The sequence below is a fragment of the Danio rerio genome, chromosome 1, assembly GCF_049306965.1.
Source record: "Danio rerio strain Tuebingen ecotype United States chromosome 1, GRCz12tu, whole genome shotgun sequence".
Classification (NCBI taxonomy): Eukaryota; Metazoa; Chordata; class Actinopteri; order Cypriniformes; family Danionidae; genus Danio; species Danio rerio.
The window spans coordinates 50,534,328-50,561,905 of NC_133176.1; the positions used below are offsets into that span (position 1 = coordinate 50,534,328).

The 27,578-nt window shown below is 40.4% G+C and overlaps 1 protein-coding gene across 2 annotated transcripts in view; it reads left to right on the forward strand.

Moving 5' to 3' along the window:
- The first annotated feature begins 1,507 nt into the window (after positions 1-1,507).
- bcl9 (BCL9 transcription coactivator) overlaps positions 1,508-27,578 on the forward strand; it is a 182,511-nt gene continuing 156,440 nt past the window's right edge. For both annotated transcript variants that reach the window (XM_073942406.1, XM_073942535.1), the window contains exon 1: positions 1,508-1,778. The gene's annotated coding sequence lies outside the window, so the exon portion shown is untranslated. The remainder of the gene's footprint in view (positions 1,779-27,578) is intronic.

Consider the following 27,578-nt stretch of genomic DNA (forward strand, 5'->3'; position numbering starts at 1 on the left):
TATGACAGCTTTTGTTGCAACACAGGCTCATTGTGAAAACGTACCCCTGTACACATTTCTGTAGAGTGTAAATGATGTAGCCAGGGCTAAATATGGCTGCAATTCGTCTTTAAAATGAACACTACAGAGTGGTTTGATGCCGTAGAGGGCTTCTTTTTGTTTTTGAGCTACCAGCTGACTGCTTATCTCCGTGTGGACGGGTTTTCTGCTGTCGGTTTGCCCAGTAGCTCGCTGCTTATGTTGGCGGACTTGAAACGCAAAAGACATTGACCACGATGACGGGGTTTGAGTCTGGTGAAGAACAGTTCCAGAAAGCAGGCAAAACAAAAGGCAAAATATAAAAAAAAAACAAGTAAATAACAGGGTAAAAACGTGGTAAGATCTGAAAATGTGGTAAAAATCAGGCGGCCTCAAGGACTGGATTCTGGATTGCAACACTGTCGGTTGGGTTTAGGAAAGGGGGTGATTGGGTTAATCGTTACTTTTGAAAACACTATCGGTTGGGTTTAGGGAAGGAGGTGGGTAAGGTCATCAGTCTGTCAGTCAGTCAGTTGGCAGCGACCTCTGGTGGATTTATGCGAGAACAGCAGTCGCAAATGGCCTTTGCGAGAGAAGTTTGAGATCTGAAAAACCCTGCACAGCACCCTCTGTTGGATTCGCATTAACAAAAACTGAAAAGAACGTACCTCCTGGGATGTATTTTGCAATCTCCAGAAGTTTATATATGCATACGTATCAATAATGAACCTGGATTGTTGTGTTGTCATGGTAATGTCGAGTTGTCAAGACAAAGACATCTCAAACAATTATCAACAACGTAACTGAGCAAATGTCACCAAATAGTTTTCAGAAGCAAGCAACCTAACCCAATTCATATTCATGACATGCCATGTCGAGATTATAAAGCTGTCATGACACGTGAACAACCATGAAGTAAAGTGTAACCAGAAAGTCTTACAAAGCCCTTTTAGCTTAACTGATTTCCATATTAATGAGTTTTCATGTAATCCAATAATTTTATTACCTATTTAAAGATATTACTCTTTTTAAATTACTCATTTTCTGTCGAAGTTTTCTCCACCAAACCCTAACTTGACTTGCTTCTTGTAGCTTTCCAAGAAAGTAAGTAGCTTCCCCAACGATGAGGCTTATATTTCGAGACCGTGGGACTGAGATATATAGTGTTGAATGATGTTATACTGGGCTCACCAGCAACCAGTAAGAGAGGGCTGGAGTCTCGGGCAAGCGAAGCGAGTTGTTAACACACGAGTGTGCGAGCGAATGTGTGCAGTGAAGGGGGATGGCCGCCCTTGTTTGTAGCTTGTCAGCAATTGCCTGAGACAAGCTTCCCCTGCATGTGTGAAAGCTGCTTGGCTTGAATGCCCGGACCGTACCAAGTGGCGTCAAAAGCGAAGGGGGGGATGGAGGCGAGAAAAAACGATCAGACTGGAGACAATAGGCCCCTGAAGTGTTCCCCCCAAGTTGCTTTGATGTTGTCCTAGTGTCTAGATGCTGAAGGGGACCGGGGACTGCAGGGAAGAGCAGCCCTTTGTGTGGATGTGTGTGCACTTTTTGGGCCAGCACGGACAAAAGGGAGGGGTACAAAAGCCTGGAGAGAAATAAGAGAAGAAAACAAATGATGAAAACCCAAATGATCCTGAATGTGTTTTTGTACGGCCGCTGTGTGTGAGAGGGCACGCAGAAAGGGAGAAAAGCGAGAGAAATAGGAGGAGACGCTCGTACGCGGGGGCTGATACAGTGACGGAGAAAGAGAGGGGGTGAGTGTACTGTATCTATTTCTTCAGCACCAGATCACAATACATATGTATATATATATATATTCGTCTTACTTTATCGTTGTCTTTTGTTCGAGAGGGGGTGGGCGTGCGAAATTGAGTACCCCCCAGAGTTAGAGTCGAAGTTGGGGTTACAAATGCCATGCTGCTATTATTGTGGTTATACTTAACGTTTACGCTCTGTTATTCTTAGTCCTTGAAAAGATATATGGAAGGGGTGAAGGGGGAGTGGATGGTTTGGAATGTGTTATTGGATAGTCTGGATGAGTTGCCCTCCATGCCAGCGTACACCTCTATTTCTTATTATTGCCCGCTTATTCGAGAGCGCCGTATGTTGCTTTGCAAAGCAACAAGAGCTTTCTTCTTTCTGAATGTCAGGATTGTCACTCAGCGGCGAGTGAATTGTGCAATGATTGGAGCCGTGTGTGTATGTGTGTGTCTTTGGGGGGCGGTTCTATTCTGCCTGGGGGGTTTCTCAGTCTGTGCCCTCCATGGTGGTAGCAGACTGCTTTTACACTACCAGCTGTTCTGAAAACCTGCAGTGATTTTCTCTTTCTCTTCCCCTCTCTCTTACGCTAAAGGTTATCCAGTTGTCTCTGGTTTTGACACACACACACACACATATGCAATTTATGTTGCTTTCTGGTGTGTGTGAACCAGTTGCTGGCTGAGACTGAGTTGGGAAAGTCGAGATGTGTATTTATTGCATCATGAGCACTATAGTTTCTATGATACGCACATGCTATGTATTCTTACACTGAATGCTGATGTCGAAGTTATGTCAAGACTTTGGAGGGACACATGAGTGATGATAGACACATATATGCTCATTTTACTGTGTACAAATGTAATTGATATACATTTAAATGGATCAAAATTGCCAGAAGTGTATTACTAGTTTCGAGTATCTCCATAACTATAGAAAAAACGCTATAGTAATATTTATTAAATACTGTTGTGTATTTGAATCATACTATAGTAAAGTAATTCATCTGTTGCTGTAATTCTAGAGTTGATAGGTAGTGTGGGTTTTGCATTAACATGACAAAAGTCTTGTCACTTATCCAAGACTTGACTTCTAGAAGATCCTTTGGTATCAGAAGTGGTTTATATGAAAGGCAAAGGCCTCTAGATTACGCTTATTTTACCAAAATAAAATATGATCAAGACTTGATTTTAAATTCTTTAATTAGGACAGTAAGGTCTGACTTTGCTTAGACAAAACTCTTGTCACTTAAAAGAAATAATAGTATAGATTATAAAGTCATGGTGCAGTGGAAAAAGAGTTAATATTGTGTATGACTCCCATGAGCTTGGAGGACTGCATTCAGACATCTCTGCAGTGACTCAAATAACTTAATAATAAAGTCATCTGGAATGGCAAAGAAAGAGTTCTTGCAGGACTCCCAGAGTTCATCTAGATGATTTGGATTCATGTATAATGCCTTCTCTTTCATCTTACCCCAGACATGCTTGATAATGTTCATGTCTGGTGACTGGGCTGGCCAATCCTGGAGGACCTTGACATTCTTTGCTTTCAGGAACTTTGATGTGGAGGCTGAAGTATGTGAAGGAGCACTATCCTGCTGAATAACTTGCTCTCTTCTGTGGTTTGTAATGTAATGGGCAGCACAAATGTCTTGATACCTCAGGCTGTTGATGATGCCATCCACTCTGCAGATCTCTCACATAGCCCATACTGACTGTAACCCCAAACCATGACTTTTCCTTCACCAAACTTGACAAATTTATGTGAGAATCTTGGGTCCATGCGGGTTCCAATAGGTCTTCTGCAGGATTTGTAATGATTGGGATGCAGCTTAACAGATGATTCATCTGAAAAATCCACCTTCTGCCACTTTTCCAAATGTTCAGCTGAAAGTCAAGTTATTATTTGTTGCTCTTACAACTGGGGTTGACGACAAGACTTTTGTCAGGTAGTGCACAGTAATTTAAACAAATCACCCAATACTGTAGTTTTCAACATCTACTGGGTATATCATGCTACAATACACCACTGTTTATTTTAGTAAAAACTAAAGTATGCTACAGTATTTATCTCAGTTTATCAGCTCACTATGTTTAATACTACAGTATGCTGTAGCATTCATTAACTGTACTATATTATGGTTCAAAAACTATATAGTTTTTACCATAAATTACTATAGTTTTTTTCATGTGGATGGCGTCCTAGGTTTAATCCCATTTTAAGTCAATGTTTCATATTTACAATCAATGCAATGGAGCATTCATTAAGCTGCATTGATTGGGGGAAGTTGATTAACGCAAGGCAGTGGGTTATTAAAGGATGGAAATATGATTACTGCTAATTTGCATACATATTTGTGAACTTACGACTATATTGAGGGATTACATTTTCCTTTGCCTTAGTTCCTTTATTAATCAGGGGACGCCACAACGGAATAACCCACCAACTATTTCAGCATATGTTTTGCACAGCTGATGCCCTTTTGGCTGCAACCCAGTACTAGGAAACACCCATAAACCTTTTCAGTCACACATGCAACCAGAGGAAACCCACGAGAACATGGGAAATGCTACACACAGAATTGCCAACTGGCCCAGCCAGGATTTGAACCAGCGACCTTCTTGCTGTGTGGCGACAGTGCTAACCACTTGAAATTTATTTATTTAACAGGGACAATGCTCCTTAATCAACAGTAAAACTGTAAATAAGCCAGAGTTTGCCACAAGGGCAAATTTTCAGCTGTTGCCCCCTGCCAGATTTTAAAAGGCAACCTAATATCAAAAAACACGTCATCACATGAACAATAACAGTAAAGTTACATACGCCAAAAGGATAAAACATATAATAAGAATTTCTTAAATTGTTAGACGAAAGAATTACACATGATTACAAGCTTGATTTGCTTTTAGCCATTTTTTAACTTGTATTTAAATGCTGAATAATTTGTAGCACCCCTTAAATCAGTAGGAAGAGTTCCAGAACTGCTCTAATTGAGAAGACTAATCGTGCAAAAGTTGTACGCCTAAACTGTACAGCACAGTCTCCTCTGGTAACAGATTGTGTTGCTTGACCATTATTATTCTTGTGTGTCACAAACTCACGTAATGGAGGTGGAGCATATCCATTTAAAATGTAAAAAATCATACAAGAATCACCCAAATATTTCATATTATCAAAGTAGAGAACCCGACCGCTCCAGCTTATATTCAGCATTTGTTGTTGACCCACCCCGTTATCTACCCGCCATGACCGTTCCCTCCAAGTTCCCAGTGCTGGTGGTGGTAGATTTCCAGACAAACTATAACAAGCTGTCTGTAAAAACACACACACATAGACACGCAGCACCAAACAAGCAACTCATAGCATCACGCTTTCTCTCATTCATACACATACATACGCGTGCTTGCTCGCTCTGGAGTCAGGTGCGATTATGTTAGACCGCCTGCTCCCATTCAAATTACAGCTTAGAGTTACCGAATTACAGAGTTACCGACCGCTCCCGCGCTTTATTCAGAAATTTATTCCCGCGCTGCAAGAAATCTGGTCGGGTCCCGCGGTACAGCCGCAGGAATGCAGACCTCTATATCATAGCTCAATAACTAATGTTTTTGCATTATATTACAATGATGATTACTAATAGACTTCTGATCAAATACTTTAAGTGCCTATTTATTAATTGATTCAACTGATTTTAAAACTGTTTGACTGGTGTTCGACCAACTAGTGAGACAATATGTAATATGAGAAAAAAATCAGAGAGTGCATAAAAACTTTTGCTGCTTCATTAGTCAAGTAAGGTCGTATATGTCTGAAGTTAGCCAGATTAAATGTAATAATTTTAGTGACCTTATTGGCATACTTTTAATATGTCAATTGTGAATCTAAAATGAGACCTAAATATTTAAAATCAGAGACAACCCTGAGCTTTTCTCCTGTAACACTGAGCCCCCGTGCTGCCCAACATGCCACTTTTGATTCATTCATTTATTTTTCTTCAGCTTAATCCCTTTATTTATCAGGGGTCACCACAGTGGAATGAACCGCCAACTTACCCAGCATATGTTTTACTCAGCGGATGCCCTTCCAGCTGCAACCCAGTACTGGGAAGCATGCAAGTTTTCTATACACAATTCTATAGCCAATGTAATGTGCATTTCTGTTACGTAGCTGTGTTGTAAACCCCAAACTTTTGTTGTTGTTGTTGCAAAAAATATATAAAAGCAAGAGCACGTGTTACCCTGCTTCTACAATGATTTAGAAGTTTTACCATCCTTTATGTAAGAAAAGACTATACTTGTCTTAGCGCTGTAGTTCCAGACTAGTTCTAAATCGTTTTCATGGCTTTACTGGACCTTGTAGTTGACATATTAATAGCTACAGTTTTATAAATGATGTAATACTGTGCAGTTCAATATTTACAGCAATTGATTTTAATAGATTTTCATGATGTTTTAGATGGAGCAGCGGAATATGAAAATAGCGTTTTATTTGATGTGAACATAATGGTTATTTGTCCCCTGAGTTTAATAGCAATTACATGCAAACTGAAAGTCAAGTGGAATAAAAATTACAGTGGTTTGCGGAAGCTCATTAATCATGTTTTAAAAGCATCACACATACCAATAAGGAATGTAAATGTATTCATGTTGTTTTGACTATTAATCTGCTCTGTAGTCCTCAGGGATTTGTTATTGTCTTGTTTGTTTGTATGTTTGTTTTCAAGTCTTTTTGGCAGTGAGAGGTTAAAGAGGGGTTGAGAAAGGTAAAGAGCAAGGCATCAGATGTCTCCTTCGTACATCACTCTGTGGTGATTTGAAAGAAAGGTGATCAAGATTTTGCCAAGTAGGATGTCTTACATCGGCTGTAGAACAACATTCCTGTTAAACAATGCATGATGATAACCGCTATAACAGAGGCCACCAAATGCTGCATTAAAGTCTTATGTGGGATATTTAATACTTCAGGACCATCTCCTACTTTACACCATAAAGCCTTGCTGTGAGGGATTAAGGGTTTAATCTGGTTCAGTAAATGTTTTATGCTGGTTTAATGTAGTATTTCTAGATTCCAGCCTCATTATGATGGTTAAGCATTTGAAACCAGCAGGTTTAATCTGGTCTTGCTCATTTCCCAAATTGACCAAGGTGGTGTTTATCTGCTTTAGGTGTAGGATAGTCATCAGGGGCCTCATGTACGAAGACTTGCATTGAATTCATACTAAAACATGTGCGTACGCAGTAAAAAATTCAGATGTATGAAACACTGCGTACACGGAATCCCAAGCATATTCTCTTTGTACATTGGAATTAACATGAAACTGAGCGCAAAACTCCTCCCTGCCTCCTCCCCCTAATAAATACGGTAATGACTCTACTTTTTCAAAACCAAATGAAAAAGCAATGGCAAAAGCAAGCAAGAAGAGAAACTTTGAATAGAATGTGAATTGGAGGTGCTCCTAACGGAGGTAGACCGGAGAAAAGCGGTGTTATTTGCAAGTTTGTCCTCCGGAATTAATAACAAATGAAAAAAATAGAGTGGAAGAGTTTAGCTGACGCGGGTAACGCAGCGGGGTCTCATTGGACACCTCGTTGGAATGAGCTAGTTGAGTGATAGTCAACCGGACTTAAGCAGTGCGAGTGGCGTAGCTTGTAAAGCACATGGTAACATGTTTTGACACTATCATTCGTGAACCCGGTTCGAATCCAGCGTCTGATGAACTCATTTTTCTTATTTCCCATTACATATCAGATTTTGCCTACTCTTCATCACGAGGAATACAAGTAGGAATCATTAATAAATGTGTATAATATGTTAAGCGCATTTGAGCATCACATATTATTTGCACATTTATTAAATGGAAATGTTTATGATTCATGCATGCAAATCCATCTTCAGATGGCGCCTTTATAGCAATTTGTGTGCAGTCAATAGCTCCAATTACATTGGGAAAACCGGCAATCACTATAAATTGCGCTTTAATGTTTGGCTGGTCAACTGCATGGTATGGAAACCTTATATACGTGCTAGACATTCGAATTATCCCATCCCATCCAGCTGCCATTGCACGGATCAAAGATACTTTGTAGTGTGCAATTTAACACAATTGCCTCTAAAAGTCGCCAATGGAAATCAAGTTCATTTTATCGTTAGTAAATCCAAACGTGAGCGTGAAATGTGGCATACTCAAAGTTTTTGTAGGCAGCGTTGATACATGAGGCCCTAGGTCTCCGGGCCTAATTATAATAAGCACTTGAAATTCTTATAAAAGCAACCTGCCTAGGATTAAAGACGAGCTTTCAACTGTATTTCCATCTTTCACATTTAATTTGTGCCAGATTTAACTTGGTAAATCAACACTGTAAAACTTGTGCAAAGTCTTTCTTTTGGACTTATGACTTATAATAATGACTTATAAGGCTGTAATAGGCAGTAATCTGTTCAGTAGGGCATACACTGGTTTAGGTGCCATTTAATATACAAAATTGAAGAGCCAACTGAAAGACATCAGTTTGAACAAAATCTGCCTGAAACAAAGTTCTCTGAGTTGACTTCGGCAGTTCGAAACAGCTCACCATGGCGAACTTTTGGGGGAGATCATTTTGTCTCTTAAACACCTTTAAGGTACCATTGGTCCATGGAAATTATGCAAATGTGTGTTCTGCAATTTCGTCTTCTGTAACGTGAAATTTTTGGGAGATTGTAAAGACTCGGAGGGGGTTTTGCTGGCTGCATCATTCAGTCTCTGTTTGCTGCAAATAGAAAACAATGCAGAGATGTGAAGCACCATGGTGGTGTCTCTCGTGAAGAACGCTGTTTGGCAGATTTTTTTGAAGCTGTTCTTTTCTCTCAGCCACCATTGTCATGTTTAGGGGTACATGCAAGCAGAATGATGCATTTACAACCCCACCTACTTGCAGCACAGAGGTTTTGAAATTTCCGAAAATGGTATACCGTCATTTAGTCTTTTCAGATTTACTTTTTTCCTCAAATAAAGTATAAATATAACTTTATTCATCATCTGATACAGCCTAAAATGCATTATACAGGGTGGGCCATTTATATAAATATACCTTAATAAACCTATTGGGAATTTCACAAAAAAAAACCAAAAAAAAAAAAAACAATGGTGTGCTTTTTTTTTTTACCTAACTTTATTCTTTCATGAGTTATTTACAAGCCCCCTCACATATACTAATGTGCCACAAACAGTACTTTAATTTCACCAACCATTCCCATTTTATTAAGGTGTATCCATATAAATGGCCCACCCTATATATGACCACATATGCTCACTGGGCATGCGCAAATATCACGGACATCCATACTTGCAGTCTACTGCTTGTGTAATGGTCAAATTAGAGGGATTTGACGAAACAGTGGACGATGCTCAATAGTTCAGAAGAGCAGTCAGAGAGTGATTGTGGATAGTTGTGTCTCCGTTTTCAAAAGGGTTTGTGTTTCAGTCCATCTATACTGAAATGGAACACCAGAATAACTAAAACTGGGTCTTCTGTGTTTTCAAAATGCTGTATTTTCATGAGTCAAAGATGCTGGAGTAGTGTAGATGTCAGGTCTAACTATAGCAAAATAAGACACATAAATGTAAACGCATATTAACCTTGTACAGCTACAATTCCAGCTTGGCCAAGTTGGTATTTAAGTGGTTTAGCAGGTTAGTCTTGAAAACAAATTTAGAACAGTAATCAGTCTTAGTTTTGAATGTTTTAAATTTGTGTCATATTAAATATGTCTATCATCGATGCTCTTAAATTAAGGCCACCATTTGTTCTTGATTGTCAGCCAGCTTAGCCATGCTAGAGTTCACCTAGGGCCTGTATCATGAAGCTGGATTAGCTGGTTTGCCGCAATCTTGGGTTTTAGGTAACATGAAGTCAGCTCGATTTTAATCACTCTTTGTTGCCATGGTATTGTTGAGCAGTTGATCATAGCTGAGCTACATTCGTGGTACCAAAAACCCAGAACTTGTGCAAACAAACTGAACCTTAAATGGATCGCTCGCTTATCTGGCTTTATGGTACAGGCCCCTGTTTTAACTGGCTGGTGATCTGGTCTCCTAGGCTAACTAACGGCCTGTTTCCACTGAGTGGTATGGTACGGTATGGGTTGGTATGGGTCACTTTTATCAGGCTTGCATTTCCACTGCCTAAAGGGTACCAATGGTACAGCCTACAGTCAGTGCAAACCTCTCATCTGTGTCGTTAATCTGCACCAGCACATGTAGCTTCTTGTTAGAAAATAACTCCGTCATTCCGAGTTCATATTAGTCCAAAATGTTATGACAATAGTTGAACATGGCAGTTTGTTCTTGTTTTAGGTTGCTGAAAGAATCATTTGCTCCTTTGTTTTTCCGGCTTCTCTTTTGTTTTTTTGCGCTACACTCTTGCGCTTGTCCATTTCTGAAAGGATCGAATGTCAGAAGCACTTCAATAATCACATGCACGTTATTATCATCAGCTTAAGAAGCTAGGGAGAAGTTAAGTTTGTTATTTTAAATATAGAAATGCGTTGAGCGATCGCAAGCTCTCTGGAGAAAGTGAAACCGCTCGCACTTTAGACGGCCTGGTTTATCTTGGCTTTGTGGCTATTTATCAAGACAACGACAAGGTTTGTTCGAGCTCGGGTCAACCATGGCTTGTTATTATATGTATATATTATAACAATGTACTGTCTCGGTGTGTGTATTTATAAATGGTGCTTCCTTTATTTTCATTCTCCTGGCTTTTACAAGTGCTAGTAACGTTTCTCTGTAAACCAATAGCGTTCAGCTGAACGTCTAGCTTCGCCTTTTGGTACCCTTTTGTTGTGCTAGGTACCCTTTGGAAAGGGTACCCAAAAAGTGGTACAGTACGGTTCGCTTCTAGGTAGCTTTTGACAGTTGAAACGGCCATAAAAGCACACCCACTCGAACCGTACCACTCAGTGGAAACGGGCCATTTCAAGTTTAACAAGTGCCTGAAAACCCTCTAAAACAAGGCTGGAAGACCAGTGAACCAACGTGGGCCATCAGATTCTATTTTCCATTTAAAATCTGATTAGCAATATTCAGACTGATGAAAAATAAGAGTGTAAAGTCTGATTTTTTTCAGCCTGACTAACATAGTGTTTTCCCTAGTCATCCTGCTTAACTAAGTATAACAAGTGCCTTAACCAGGCATAGTAAGATCCACATGCATTTCCAGTAAATACCAAGAGTTTGCCAATGAGGGAGGTAGATTGCAGGGTTTGGACTGAGAAATGGAAGGAATAAGAGGCCTTGGAGATCTGCTACCGAAGGAGGAGAAGAAGAAACGGAGGGAGGGGTTGGGATTTGATCAGTAGTATAGAAGGATGTGCCTCCAGAGAGCGCACCAAAGGAAATAAATGGATTTATTCTTCACAGTTGTCAAATATCCAATGCATAAATTACGAGTGTGTTAAGGGGACGGCTAATAACTCACAGCAAACATAAAACACATTTAGTTTAGATGACAGTTTAGTTAATTCCGGGATGCGCGTCTGCACGGTCGTAATTGTTTCATTATTTCATTGGAGACGAAGCGCGTCTCAGTCAGCAGGGATTTTTTTGAGCCACAAAATAGGAGAAAGATTCAGAATCTCTCTTTTGAAAAGCGTCTCTCTTTCCAGCGCTCTCGCCTTCCCATGTATCCTCCGCTCTAATATCTTTTTGAATAGGTGGAAATGTGCGCGCTAGCCTTGTGTGCCTAGCCGCCGAGATGATTGCAAATTCATTTAGAGGTGCCTATCACACAAAGATGTGGGGATGGAGGGAGAGATGGAGGGGGTGGGGTGCGGAGAGATGATGCCTTGGGTTTTTTAAAGCGCATTTGTATTCATGTCATGGAGGAGGAGAGCGAAGAGAACGAGAGAGGAGGCGGCTACCTTAGCGTGACAGACGTTAGGAGGAGGCTAGCCAGATTAGCATGACAGGCGCTAGCAGAATGCCAAACGTCTGGTTCAGGTCGAGTGCTGATGTCACAAGCAACCGCTCGGCGATGTAAAGTGGAGCAAATCCGCTTGGAACACTGTGTCAGAACTCCGACGTAAATAATTCAATCGCAGTCGAGCACCGCCACCGCCAAGCTGCAGATTTTTAATTTTTTGGAACTGAACTTAGCGATAATTGTCAGTTATATAAGGATATATTTAGCTTATGTAATAGTCTTAGGTTAAATGCTCAAAAAAACATGTTTGAGTTCTGTTGTGAAGCCACTTCACCTCAACTAGCAGCCATAGAAATGCACTGTGGGAGCATGTATGTTTAGCATGGAGGTTGTTGGGGAGCTTGGTATGAGAGATAGCAATGGAGATGTCATTTATTGTGGTTTGGAAGCTCTGGTCACAGCATCCTCATACTTCTAACGAGTATTCTGTCTCTCTCTCTCAGCTCCCCCCGCAGCCTCCTGTAAATCACAGCTTTCGCTACGCTCCGCTAGTGACACAGGACATGCTCGCACACTCCAACGACCGATTACATCAGGCGACTCACGCACACACACACGCACACGCTCAGTGAAACCAACCTACTGATTTAAGGAAGAGAAAGCATCTCTCTTTTCCTGCCTGTCTGTCTCTTTATGCCTGCCTGTCCGTCCCTTTAAATCATTCTCATTCATTTTCTCCAATCTCATTCTTGGTTTCTGCTGCTGTCTTCTTCTGTTTGCCATCCCTGCCTGTCTATTCCCTTCCATTCTGTCTCCATTGCCTACTTTTTGGTGTCATTCCCCTCCCTATCTTTCGGCATTTCTGTGTTTGTTTCAGTCTGTCTCACTCTCATTTCCTCGCTGTCTGTCTCAATTTCTTTCCCTCTCTCTTTTCTTACCATCTCACTCTTATTTCTCCTACCTGTCTGTCTCACTTTCTTTCGCATTCTATGTTATCCTTCGTTTGTAAGTAAACTGTCTCACTCTCATTTCCTCCCTGTGTGTCTTGTTTTCCTTTCGGTCTCACTCTCATTTTTTCCATTTTGCCTGTCTCACTAACATTGCTCTATTTCATGCTCTGTTTTATTTCCTGTCTATCATTTCCTCGCTGTCCTTGCTTTCCTTTCTTCCTCACTTTCATTATCCCTCTCTTATATTTTAACTTTTTCAATTGTCACTTTCATTTCTGTCTCTCTCTCTCTCTCTTTCTCTCTCTCTCTCTTTCTCTCTCTCATATGCCTCTCTTTTTTGGCTCAGTCTTATTGCGTTTAGTTTCCTCGGTCTCTCTCTCATTTCCTCTGTCAATATCAGCTTTCCTTTAATATTTCCCTCCCTTCCCGTCTCACTCTTTCACCCTTTCCAGCTACATTTCCACCCACATCTTTTTTTAATGATTATTTTTAGTTTTTTAATCGTCATTATGAAAAGACAGTAGAGATTTCAGACAGGACAGCATTGGGGGCAGAGAGAGGGGAAGGATCGGCAAAGGATTTCGTATCGGGAATCGAACCCGCATACTTATACAACGCCCTAAAAGTATGTACTTAACAATCATACAAACATCTTTACCAAAGCCTTTCTAGTTAAAGGTTAGTCTTGCGCGGCCGTCATGTTTGTAGTTTATTTACACTTTTTAATCACGTTTGTAGTTCTAATTGAATTCACAACCAACGCATAATGTACTCTGGGCAATATCATTGGTTAGAGTATGGACGGTTCTACACTTAAAATTTACCGGAATTAGTAAACCGAGAACCTTTGGCATACTCTTTTCAACATACTAAGATTTGAGACATACTAATTTTATTTTCAAATACTATTTAGGATGGATAGTATGGGACAGAGCAATAGCTTTTGTCTCTCTCTCATTTCCTCTTTTCTGTCTCATTCCCATTTTTCCTCCCAAATGCTCTTTTCCCACCATCTTGCTCTTCATCTTTCTCACTTTTTTCTTCTCGTTTACCTCCTTACTATCTTTCTCTTTCTTTGTCTTGTTCTTCTTCCTTTTAGTTCCTTTCCTACCTGTCTCTCTGAGTCTTGCCCTCTTCATTTCTCTTTCCCTGTCTGTCGTCTTCCCTCTTTGCTTCCTCATCCCACTGTCATTTTCCCTCCCAATCTCTCTCTGTCCTCCTATTCTTCCCCCTTTCTGCTTCTCTCTCTTATTTTCGCTCACCCCCGTTTTCTCTCCCACTCCTTTTCCCTTGCTCTTTCTTTCCCTGTCAGTTTCCCTCTTTAGCTTCTTGTCTTTCTCCCTCTCCGCTCGTCTTACTCTAGCCCTCTCTCTTTCTCTCTTCCACCCCTGTCTCTCTGGTTCTGCCGCCCACACTGGGCTCATCATTGATGCGTTTAGCAGCACCGCTGAGCAAGAGACGCAGGCCATCGATTGGCTGCGTAATCGACATGGATTTTTGCCCAAAGTGGTGAAAAATATGCCATGGCTATAGCCAAGCAATTTCTCCTGGCTTCTCCAGTCAGGAAGGAAAAAGACCCCAGCAGCTCTATAATTGATATGGAGATCAATTTTCCTGCTTTGGACTGTACAGTCTTTCACTGACCGGCCCAGCCAACCGTGCGGCTTGTGGCTTCTGTCATGATGGAAGGCAGATGAAATGGTGGGAGGAGGATGAGGGAGGGGTAAGATATCCTTGTGACATTGTGGCACGTTCACTATGTGCTCTGGAGGTTTGTATGATGAGGGACCAGTTTTCAGTAGTGCATAGCAAAATGCCAACAAACCGACATGTGAATGGCATATGCTAGCTTGTCTGTCCCTGGTGTTCATACCTCTCTGTTTTTCCCTTTCTTTCTCTTGTTTTCTCCTTAATAACTTCACCATCTGTCTCTGAGACTGCAGAAGTCATTCAGGTCTAGTTTCGGGAGAAACAAGCCATGTCCTGACTGTCTGCGTCTTCCCCATTAAGACCAGAGGCCCTCCACTACAAGCCAGACATGCTGCATTGGCTGCCATGTTGGCTCAAGTAATGTCCACTCCACCTGGAGCCATTTTGGCTTGAGTTACTGTGGTCAGACCAGAACATACAAACATAAGTACTCAATCCAAAGGTCCAAGGTATTACCACTCAGTGTTTTGCACTGATTGGCTCCCTGACTGGTTAGTGGCATGGGTGATTGGAGATGTAGAGCTATCTTGGCTCTTGATTAAACCTGCAACCATTTTGGAACTTGTTTTACAAACAACCAATGCTCATTCAGATTTCACTGTTAAACAATACAGATTAACAGTGATGGCTTATCTTTTGTATTTTTAATATGTGTGTATATCTGAGATTTTATTGAAGGAAGAGAAGAAAAAGAAGCTAGTTGAGGGATGTCGACGGAGAGAAAATGTGTGAAAAAGAGAGATCACATCCTTTAAGCAGATCACCTGCCTGGACTGCCGAGTGAAAAGTGTTGTTGCCATGGTGTCGCTGGTTGCACGTTTCTACGGACAGTGTGTAATCATCAGCGATATGCCAACACCTCCACCATCCCTACCCCCTGCATCTCTTTTCTTCCTCCTCCATGTTTTCTCGACTGCATTTCCCTCTCTACGTTATTATATAGACAACATGAAATCCAAACTGCATTTTCTTAATTAAGTCACTGTATGCAGTTCATCATAAACGTCATAATCTTCTTAAATCAAAATTCTCCACCACTGAAATGCCTTTTTTCTCATAATGCTCTGTGAAATGAGCCTATATAATATTAGACTTTTGAACTTTAGAACAGTAGTGTAGATTTCAGCCGTCTCTTCTTTGAATCTCTCTTTTTTCTCCTCTTCCCTGTTTAGCAGGATCCTCACCATCTGAGAGAGACTCATCTTCTCAACAGATACTTGATTACAATCAACAGATTGCTTTAGTAGTATCAAACACTCATCAGTACGTAATACATTAGAGTAAAAAGAGGGAGAGAGACTTGAATGATAAAAGGCTCCTCTCAAACAGAGGGTTTCTGTTATTGCAATGGAACAAGTATCCTTCTGTAGTCGTCACAGATTTAAGCTCAGGTTGTGGTCTTGTGTTTGGGGCTGGTCTTGACATTGTCAAGGGCATTTGTTAAGTGCTTTTCTGAAACATGATGCCATAAATGAAGGTTTGGATCATCATTTTGATGCCCAATGATGGTCAAACATTAAATTGTTATAGTTAAGCCCTGTCTCAATAGATTCACTGTCCACTTGTTAAATTGTGACATATGGAATACTGTTTCCAGGTCCAAGCCACTACTCAGTTGAATTAAAGAAATATTCGTTTATGATCCCTTTTTAGTCATATCGCAAATTAAAGTGACTTTAGTGAGGCCAGCAGGGGGCACTCAAACTGCAGTCTGTGTGGGTCCAAACACCCCAGTATAGTGAAGGGGACTCTATACTGCTCAGTAAGTGCCGTCTTTTCGAATGAGACCATCAAACCAAGGTTTTTACTCTGTGGTCGTGAAAAATCCCAGGATGTCCTTTGAAAAGGGGGTTTAACCCCAGCATCCTGGCCAAATTTGCCCACTGGCCTGTCCATCATGGCCTCCTAACCATTCTCATCACTTCATCACTCTGTTTCCTCTCCACCAATCAGCTAGTGTGTGGTGTGTGGTCTGGCGCAATATGGCTGCCGTCGTGTCATCCAGGTAGATCTATTTATTTCCCCTCCTCCCCATACAATTTGATAGCTTGATTAGAATCGGAAGCATAGGTATTGGTTATCGGTATTGGCCAAAATTTACATAACAATGTCATAATCTGTGTGTAACATTGGAGTTGGAGTGACAACAAGGGTAAAGGTCCAAACGCAGTTTATTTACTCCGATTCGTGCAAGCAATGGTCAAAACAGGAACAAACAATATCATGATGGAAATCCAAAAGCGTCGTTGTGGTGACAGGCAAAGAGGTCAGTGCAGGCGGCAAACAAGAAACAAGGCTAGACAATAGAATACTTTGAAATGTTACAGCAAACAATCAACAACAAGACTCATGTGTGTGTGTGTGTGTATGAGGTAAATATATAGTCCATGTAATCAGTCTATGATTTGTTTTCAGCTGTGTGTGTGCAATCAGGGAGAGAACTGGAACAGATGTGTGTGTGTGAGGTGCATGATGGGATTTAAAGTCCAGTTCTATGACAGATTTGTAGTTCTCCAGCGATCTGCAAGTGCTAGATCGCTGGTAATTGTGACACGGTGTCATATCGATGTCATAATCCAATCCTAGCAAATTGGAAGCAATTCTGACCACTCAGAAAACAAAGCTGACACCATCTTAGCAAGTCAAAAACTATTTAATGCTTGACATTAATTTCTGAAAAACACTCATGACTTGTTGGTTACGTTTTCTAGTAGCAACACATCACTCTTTGACAGTTTACAAGCAAGTTTCGTAATTTTTTTTAAGAAACACACTATGTCCGAAAGTTTGTCATGTTTACTAGAAACCAAGTCGAAAAACTTCTCAAAAATATTTGACTGTTTTCCACATCCTGTGATTTTTGATGCAGAAAAGTACTCTTCCTGTCCAAGGGGATGTTTCTTAGTCAGAGAAAGCTGCAAAGTTGAAACTGACTTTTATCAATAGCCGGAAGCCTGTCTGCGTCCAACTATCAGGTCTGCGACTTGAAAAGCTTTCTGTGGATTATAGTGTCTCAACATTGCATCATTCTGAAACTACTACTGGAATAGGACTATCTATAAACAGCTTAATATACTTCTCTGTAGACCGAAAGAATCCAGTATTAGACCATATTGGGGAGTCATTGTACACTAACAAAGGATCTTAGCCGGTTCAACTTCAAAAAGAAAACATTTGCAGCCCCTTGTAGTTTATTTGAGTGGATTTCATGGATTTATTGAGCTTCCCAGAAAAGACAGTGAATGAAAATAATATCCGTTGTATTCTTTGCAGAAAGTGGCTAAAAACTTGAAAGCCTAAAATTTTTGGCTTGATGTTCATCACTATTGGTAGTGTTTAAAAGGACAATTAGATAGTAAGCAGATACCTATACGTAGTTTAATCAAATTAGTCTGATCAACTTAGCACATGTGCTGCAGAAAAGTAAACAGTGAGTGGCTCTTAAACATTGGGCTGGTTTATGTCGTTCCGGTTCACCCTGTGTTTCGGCCTTCTAGCTTAAAACGCCATTTTTACTTGCGGTGCTCAGCCACCATGCTTCTCCGCTGGTGACAGAAATCCAATTTCAGCACGTCTCTAGGAAAGGATCCCTCCGGCTGACGAGAGCGATCGGAAGAGCTGGAGCGGTGGTCTCCGTTTCCCCTTGTTGTCATCTTCCTCCTCCTTCTGTTTCAGGGTTCATATTTTTCCAGGGTAGTTGCTGTACCTTTGTGAGGCTGCTTGCAAGAGAAATACATTTTGTATGGTTGAACGGTATTTGTTGATTATAAATGTCATTTAATTCACATTCAGTTTGGTTTAGATACTGGATTCAGTGTGAATGGTTTTGTGACTGAGAAGGGATTTCAGTTCAGATCAGCTCCATTAAGAATTTTCATCATACATTTACATATTGATTACTAAAACCAGTGCACTGTTGGTGTTTATAGTCTCTCTGTTAGTGCGCTGACATACTGTATAGTATTTTGCTGCTCGCTACAACCCTGGCTGAAGGTCCTTTGTCAATCCTGTTCCCGGCTACAAGTTACACAGATGTGCACTTTTAGAAAAGTTTGTTTTAGAAGGAGTGTTCATCAGAACTGCAATTTTTGTAAGTGATTTTGCGAAAATACCAATTTAGATGTTTTCTTTTAAGTTTGTTTTCTGCTGTTAATGAATTAAAATGAAATCAGTTTGTTTACATTATAATTTTGTAATCAGGCTTAGAAAAAAATCATATCAACATTTAAATTTATCATCCTATATATATATATATATATATATATATATATATATATATAGATATAGATATAGATATAGATATATATATATATAGTCTATTTAGTTATTTGTAGTTTTCATCATAGTTATTGATTATCATTATCAGCCAAAATGTACATATCAGTGTAGTAATCAGTGTGTAACATTGGAGTCAGAGTGACAAAGAAGGTGAATGTCCAAACCCAGTTTATTTACTCAGAGTCATGCAGGCAATGGTCAAAACAGGAACAGGAGAATCCAAAAGTGTGATTGTGGTCACAGGCAAAGAGATTAGTGTGGGCGGAAAACAGTATAAACAAAAAACAAGGCAAGGCTGGACAATAGAATACTTTGAAATGTTACAGCAAACAATCAACAAGACTCAGCAATGTGTGTGTGTGTGTATGTGTGAGTGAGAGGTGAATGATGGGATTTAAAGTCCAGTTCCGTAACAGATTTGAAATTGTCCAGCGATCTGCAACTGCTAGATTGCTGGTAATTGTGATCCGCTTACATATCGATGTTATAATCCAATTCAATCCTAGGGAATTGGAAAAAATTAAGACGACTGTACTGTGAAGATTCTGATGTTTGACGTAAATTTTTTTAAACCAATGAGATTTCACAGAGGATGGACTAATTCCAGCCACATAGAAACAAAACTATTTCTATAGTTGTAAATGTTTACGACTGAAAGTTGTGAATGTTTACGATGGAATTTTTGTCGTTTAATTGTCTAGTCAGGGTTAAAGAGACTGAACTGAGTTCACACCGCTATAAATGTGAACATGGGATGTCACGGTGGTTAGCACTGTCACCTCACAGCAAGAAGGTCACTGGTTCGAGTCCCGGCTGGGCCAGTTGGCATTTCTCTGTAGAGTTTGCATGTTCGCCCTGTGTTGGCGTGGGTTTTCTCCAGGTGCTCTGGTTTCTGTCCAAAGACATGCGCTAAAAGTAAATTGAATAAACTTTATTGGCCTTTGTGCAAAAGTGTATGTGTGAATGTAAGAGTGTATGGATGTTTCCCAGTACTGGGTTGCGGCTGGAAGGGTATCCGCTTCATAAACTGGTATGTGCTGGAATAGTTGGTGGTTCATTCCACCGTGGTGACCTCTGAAATACAGACCTAGCCGAAGGCAAATGAATGAATGTAAACACAAATAAAGTGAGAATACACTTTTGGTCGATAATGCCGCAGCACTATGTGTGTGTTTTGCAGAAGGTCCCGAATCAACACGCACGCGCTCACACCCTCTGATTAGTCACAGCAGCAGGGAAGCGACACTGTCAGCCATACCATTATTTATTTATCCATTTCCATAATTTCTGCTGCTTTGCTGGGGGAGTCTTCCACTTCCTCTGCTATTTCAGAAAGCATCACTGTTCCTCTCCTCTCCTCAGTGCACAAAGAAATGCCGCACATTCGATACGCTTTGGATCTTAGAAATTTGATTCTGAGAAAGCGAAAAGGGAGAGATGGGGGAGGGGGTGTAGTTGATAGGTGGAGTGAACGAATGAGAGAAAGAGTAAAAAAGATAAAAATGTAAATTTGCGTCTTTAAGTCTGCCGATTTAGGCTTATGTGTGTGTGTGTGTGTGTGTGTGGAGGGGGTTGAGGATGGGGTGAGACTTTGCAGAAGATATGCTGTCTGTCTCTCTCTCTGCATGTGTGTGTGTCTTTCTCTCCCTTTGCGGTGCTCTGATGACAGAGGTGACTCATCAGGGGGCACGATGCTCACATCTACAGACAGAAAGAAAGAAGAAAGAAGGGATGGGGAGGGGAGAGAGAGAGAAATATGGGGATGATATGGAGAGAGAGAGAGTGATGAATTCAGAGCAGTCTTGCTTGACTGCTAGCGTTTATTGGCCCATGGAAGCTTCGGGAAAGATGCTAATGACACTTCTGCCGTGAATGAGACACACCGTGTGTGTGTGTTGACTGTGATTTCAACCCAACCCCCTCAATTTTAAACACTTTGCTCCTGTAAACACACTTCTGATCAGGAAGCTGGTCTAAGGAGTATATATATGCAGTATACAGCAAATCTGCACCTCATGAGTACAATGCTTTTGTTTGCATGTTTGTGTTTGATATGTTTCTTTACAATTTTATCATCCCAACATTTGCTGGGAATCCAACCTATGAGCTTTATGATCGAACCTATGGTGGGTAAAACTCAATGGCATAGTTTAGAACTCATAAACTGTTAATGTATCTTTGTGTCAATCATGACTTTACTTGGAGGGGCACATTATCATGAACTCATTTTTAACTGCTTATGAGCTCCTGTGTTTAAATGTAACAGCTATGCGCGTCCATCTAGTGTGTGTTTACATCGAAAAACAATAGAAAAGTGTTCTGTTTACATCAACATTAACAGTTTAAACACAGGAGTGATTGAGCCCTGTGTGCTCATACGGTTATGTATTCATATTTTTTACATGACTTCCTTCTAAGAACACCCACCTGTAGGGCAAAACAAGACTTTTCTGCATTTCACCAGGTTGTTTTATCAACTTGATACTTATAATTAACTAGTAAGACAGTTATATTAAAAACATCTTCTTCTGTATGCGCCTTATGGGTGATGCATACTTTATGCGAGCAAACAAACTGAGTTCAGAAAATTAATGCAACATTCTAAATCTAAATAAATATTTAACATGCAATTCAGTATGTTTTGTTTATATGCACATCATCTTAAAACTTGCACTTGCACCATGCACTTAAAACTTTTGGTTCGGAATATCTCGGTGTCTCTGTGCATTAGGGAATTTTAAGCATCGTTAACATTTACTGTTTTATGCAACGCAATCTTGTGGCAATTATAACTTTTTTAATTAAGTGGCTAATTTGTATGAAATTGTAGGATCTCATTCGTACATTTTAGTACAATTTGCTCATCTCTTAATGAAGGTTGGGTTTTGTGGTTGGGTTTGTGTGGCTCACTTTCTTTTCAAAATGATCATGTTTTCATGTGAATTCGAGCAAATTAGTCACTTTTCTGACAATATGTAAAATATTTATGCTTCCTTGTGAGATCAGGAGTGCGTTATCGAAAACCATCGTTAGCTAAGGTTGCAAGTTCCGTATTTACATAGTTCATTAATTTGGCATTTCCCAAATCCGTCGTTCCAACGAACATTTACAAACTTCATCGCAAGCTTTTACGTTTGCAACTACACCTCTGGAGCTGTAGTTAGAAGCATAGTTCCTGGTTGTGTTCTATTTCCCGCTATATGCGCTATTAATTTAGATCATTCGAACATTTAAACTTGGAATGCTTAAAGAGTCCCTAATATGAGTTTTTAAAAATTACCTTCCATGTAGTGTGTAACACAGCTCTAAGTGAAGTGAAATGTCCAGCCAAGGCTTGAATCTGAAAGTGTACAGTGTTTAAAACTATTGATTCATCTGTAAAAGAGTCGACTAAGTGCTTCAAATAAATCGTCTTTAGCCATTTCGACGTGACGTCTAAATGAAACATAAGCCCCGCCTAATTGTTGTGCGCCCAAACCCAGGAACATTTTTTACCAAAAATGAATATATATATTTCAAATACATGTGCATGTAAAACAATCATTTGCCCAAAACATTATAGGTTTTTTTACTAAAGAAGTCATTATGGACGTTTTATATTATCACTAAAAATGTTGATAAAATGGATCAGCGTCAAAGCAATTTCGTCATTTAATCGTTCTTTTCCCAAACGATGCATCATACTTTGATAGTTCAGCCACAAGTTAAATTGTTGTTTGGGAAACACACCCCAGGATAGATTTTTTTGATGTTCTACTACTTGCAATACCCAAAATTTTCAGTTAGCTCAATTGTGGAAAATTAAGAGACTCCAGGTCTTCATGCCAGTCATGTGACTTAAAAGTATGATCCACTGCAAAATGGGAAAATTGTGAACTGTGTATTTTTAGTATAGTTGGTGGTTCATTCCACTGTGGCAACCCCTGACAAATAAGGGACTAAGCCAAAAGAAAATAAATAAATGAATAAATAAATGGATAATTTGCCCCAAAAACGTTAATTCTGTTATCCTTTACTCATCCACCACTTGTTCCAAACCTTCTTTAACACACTTTTTTAACACAAAAGAAGATGATTTGATAAATGTTGCAAACTGGTAGCCATTAACTTTTAGAATTTCTATTTTTCCTTATTGATGGCCACCAGTTTCCAATACACTAAAAATAAAACAATTAAAAACACGATGGCCTTTTTCTTCACCAGCTTGTTTGCTCAAACTGTACTCTTGTTTATACAAAACTTGGAAGTCAAAAGCTATACAGGTGCACTAAAACAATCAACTTTAGCAAGAAACAAGACAATATTTTCTAAACTCCTCAAGTTAAAACTTCTCTAATGTTCTACTGAAGAAGAAAAGTCATCTACATCTTGGATGATTAACAGCATCACAGCAAAATTTCAATTTTGTATGAACTATCCCTTTAAGGTGAAATATCTCTTAAACCAGCTCTCCTTGACAGTATTGCATCATAATGACATCATAACAAATTCACTTTACATCGAACTCATTCACACTAAGAGTCCATAGCAAAAACCCCATGCACATCCAGCCATCATCCTGATGAATATTCAGGCAGACAGTGAGGGAGAATAGATTTCTGAAACACTTCTCAATATAGCGTTTGCAGACAAATACCTTTAGGACTCGTCTCCCATGGCAACAGTGGTATTATCTCCTGTGTATGTGTGTGTGTGTGTTTTTGTGTGAGAAAACGACTGGCTAGGCTATTATACCCCAGCAATGTGAAGACTTGGTCTTTAGAACTGCCATTCACCGGGCTCTTATTTTCCAGGCCATATACCTGCAACACCAGTCGGCCTTCACTCAGAAACTTGTGTGGGTATGTGGATGGCTTCTTGATTATGCCAAGCTTTTTTCTTTGCATCAGAAGGCGTTCGTGTGAGCAGTATACATTAAAGGGATAGTTCACCCAAAAATTTCAATTCTGTCATTTACGCTTCCTCCATTTGTTCCAAACCTGTTTGAGTTTGAACACAACAAAAGATATTCTGGAGAATGATGAAAAAAAACAAAAAAACAGCCATTGACATTATTTTGTTCCCACTTTGGATGTCAGTAGCTGCTTATCCTTCAGAATATCATCCTTGTGTTCAACAGAAGCAAGAAATTCACCAGACTGTGAGTAAATGGTAAAGAAAAATAATCTTTGGGTGAACTATCCCTTTAAATTTGACATCATGAAAACATCTAACTCACTGCTGATTGGCTGATGGTGTGTTTTGGGACTCGTGTTTGACATGGTGGTCAATAGCATGTTTGTTGCATACTGCATAGCTAATGTTGATAAAGTTATCATTGGCTGTATTCATAGAGATTAGAGTTATCTCATTAGACTTCACTTTTGTACTTTATAGGCATTAATATGTACCTTTAAGGACTTGTTAAGGAAAAATGCTTCTTTTGAAAAGGGTGGTACCAGATTTTGTACCTTTCTTTCTGAGCGTGTATAGCAACTTGATGTAAACGCACCAAACTTGCATTTGTTTATTGTCTTGAACTATGAAAAGATTTGCTTTGCATTAGCATGGACACCCAGTTGATATACCCTACTAAAAAAAATCCTTAAACCAGCCTTGGCTGGTTGGCTGGTTTTAGCTGGTCAACCAGGCTGGTTTTAAAGGGTTTTTGGCCTGGGAGATGACCAGCTAAAACCAGCTTGACCAGCCTGGCCAGGTTGGGAGCCCAGCCAAAACCTGCCATGTCCAGCTTAAACCAGGCTGGTCAAGCTGGTTTTAGCTGGTTTAAGCTGGTCATTTTCCAGCCTGACCAGCTAAGACCAGGCTGAAAAGGTGGAAAGTGGCCAAAACCCCTCTAAAACGAGGCTGGTCAACCAGCTAAACCCAGCCAACTAGCTTAGGCTGGTTTAAGCTGTTTTTTCAGCAGGGAATTCTACTCCAGTGTTTCTCAACCACTGTTCTGAAGGACCAATAAGTTTTGGACTTCTCCTTTGTCTGTCACACCCATTACAGGTCTTTCAGTCTCTGCTAATGAGCTGATGATCTGAATCAGGCGTGTTTGGTTAAGGAGACATGGAAATGTGCAGAGCTGGTGGCCCTCCAGGAATGTGGTTGAGGATCACCAGTGTGAAGAGTGGCCAACTGTAGTATTGGTAACCTGGTAACCAGCAGTAAACAAGACAAGCATAATGAAAACAGCTGATTAGTCCCAGAGCTGGTGGTTCTCCAGGAACGTGGTTAAGAAACACTGCCTTAAAGGTGCTAATGCTCACCTGTATGGTATAAACATGTACTTTTTGAAACGGTTCCACCCCCAAAGACAGATTTTGCACCTTTATTTCTGAGTGTGTAGAGTGGCTAACTATAGTATTGGTAACCTAGTAACCAGCAGTAAACAAGGCAAGCGTTTTTGAAGACAGGTGATTGGTCCCAGAGCTGGTGGTCTTCTAGGAAATGGATTAAGAAACACTTGCCTAAAGTTACTAATGTTCACCTGTTTGGTATAGACCTGTACTTTTTGAAATGGTACTGCCCTAGTGACAGATTTTGCACCTTTATTTCTGAGTGTGTAGAGTGGCTAGCTACAGTATTGGTAACCTACCCTGCTGAAAAGTCCAGCTTAAACCAGCCTAGGCTGGTTGGCTGGTTTTAGTTGATTGACCAGGCTGGTTTTAAAGGGGTTTTAGAGGGCAGCTAAAACCAGCGTGACCAGCCTAGCCAGGATGGGAGTCCAACCAAAACCAGCTATGTCCAGCTTAAACCAGGCTGGTCAAGCTGGTTTTAGCTGGATTTAGCTGGTCATTTTCCAGCCTGACCAGCTAAGACCAGGCTGGAAATGGCTGGAAACCAGCCTGGAAATGGCCAAAACCCCTCTAAAACCAGGCTGGTCAACCAGCCAAAACCAGCTAACCAGCCTAGGCTGGTTTAATCTAGATTTTCCAGCAGGGTAGTAACTAGCAGTAAACAAGGCAAGCATTAGGAAGACAGCTGACTGGTCCGAGAGCTGGTCCTTCAGGAACGTGGTTGAAAAACACTGCCCTACTCCTCAACTACATACATGTATTCACTAGCCTTTCAGAAGCCTTTTACATTCGGAAATGACAAGCTCTTCCTCTCCATCATCATCCGATTCTGGTTTTAATCTGCTGCTGACCATTTCTGACACTTTAGCTGTGTGAGATTTGCTTGTTTTGTTGTTTCTGGAGTATCACAGCAATGTGTTTAGACTCCGCCCTCTTCTGAAAAGCAGCAGTTCATTTACATTTAAAGAGACATACCCAAAAAATGGTGTGTTTTGGCTCCCACTTAAACAGAGGCATATTTGCTAAGTTTTAATATATGCTCTGTGGATTATTTTGAGCTGAAAATTCTCAGATGGATTCTAGGGATAGGAAGTATTTGTGTTACATCGTTTGAAAAATACGTCACCTTTGAGCACCACTTGAGACATCTGTATTTTGTCAGCGATATGCGAACACACCTTGCGCGTTTATATTTAGCATCTGCGTGTAGTGTGAATAGTCACAGGCAGATTCACTACGAAGCGGTGTTACTGTAGTGTGTGTGTTTGTGCGCTGTGATGCATGGCAGCAGTGCTTATGCTCAGTCTAGCACGTCACACCAGCATCTGTGCAGCTGTACTGGTGACTGCTCCTCTGAGAGACAACACATACACACACACTCGTACTGCAAATCTACACAGCTTATCTACCACTTATTGGCCAATGAATGAACTCGAGGTGTTTGGAGGCATGTGCCAGGGGCGTTTTCTCTGAGGAGGCAAACGTAATCGACGCTACAACAAAAGAACAAAGCGAATATAAAGAAATGCTTTCAGAAATGACACCGTTTGAGCTTCTGAGACACTCGCAGATGAAGTTTCAGAGGGAGGCAACATGTTAGAGGGAAAGTGAAAGGATAGTTCAATGAAAGAATATCTTCTGTCATCTTGTATTCTTCGTCATGTCATTTCAAAGCTGTTTGATTTCATTTCAAAGGAAGAAACATATCTTGGTTTTTTATTATTGGTGCTTAACAGTAAAGTCAGTTGGGTTCTGTGTTGTTTTGTATGGGGAAACACTAGTTATGTTTCTATCCAAAGATGCGAATTAAACTTATGCGCAAAACTGAAATATTGCATAAAAGACATACGAATACAGCAGCGTTTTCATCCAACTAATCAAAGAGTACAAAATTGTCACTTCCTGATTAATTGGCATCAAATATCAAGAGTAAAAATGTATTTTCTGCGGTAGGAGAAGCTGCGTGAATCCTTTCTTCTTTTAATAAATAACTTGCGCCTTAGATGATGCTGACACGCAATAAACATGAGGTGCGTATGGCGTTTGAGACATATTCCTCAGATATTTTGGTCCATACTGACATAATAGCATTACATAGTTGCTGCAGATTTGTCAGCTGCACATATATGATGTGAATCTCCTGTTCCACCACATCCCAAAGATGCTTTATTGGATTGAGACCTGGTGACTGTGGAGGCCATTTGAGAACAGTGAACTCATTGTCATGTTCAGGAAATCAGTCTGAGTTGATTCACGCTTTCTGACATGGTGCGTTATCCTGCTGGAAGTAGCCATCAGAAGATGAGTACACTGTGGTCATAAAAGAATGGATATGGTCAGCAGCAATACTCAGGTAGGCTGTGGTTTTGACATGATGCTTAACTGGTACTAACGGGCCCAAAGTGTGCAAAGAAAATATGTTCCACACCATTACACCAGCCTGAACCAAGGCAGGATGGAACCAAAATTCTGACCCTAGCATCCGAATGTCGCGGCAAAAAATCAAGACTCATCAGACCAGGCAATGTTTTTCCAATCTCCTATTGTCCAATTTTAGTGAGCCTGTGCGAATTGTAGCCTCAGTTTCCTGTTCTTAGCTGACAGGATTGGCACTCTGTGTGGTCTTCTGCTGCTGTAGCCCATCTGCCTCAAGGTTGGACGTGTTGTGTGTT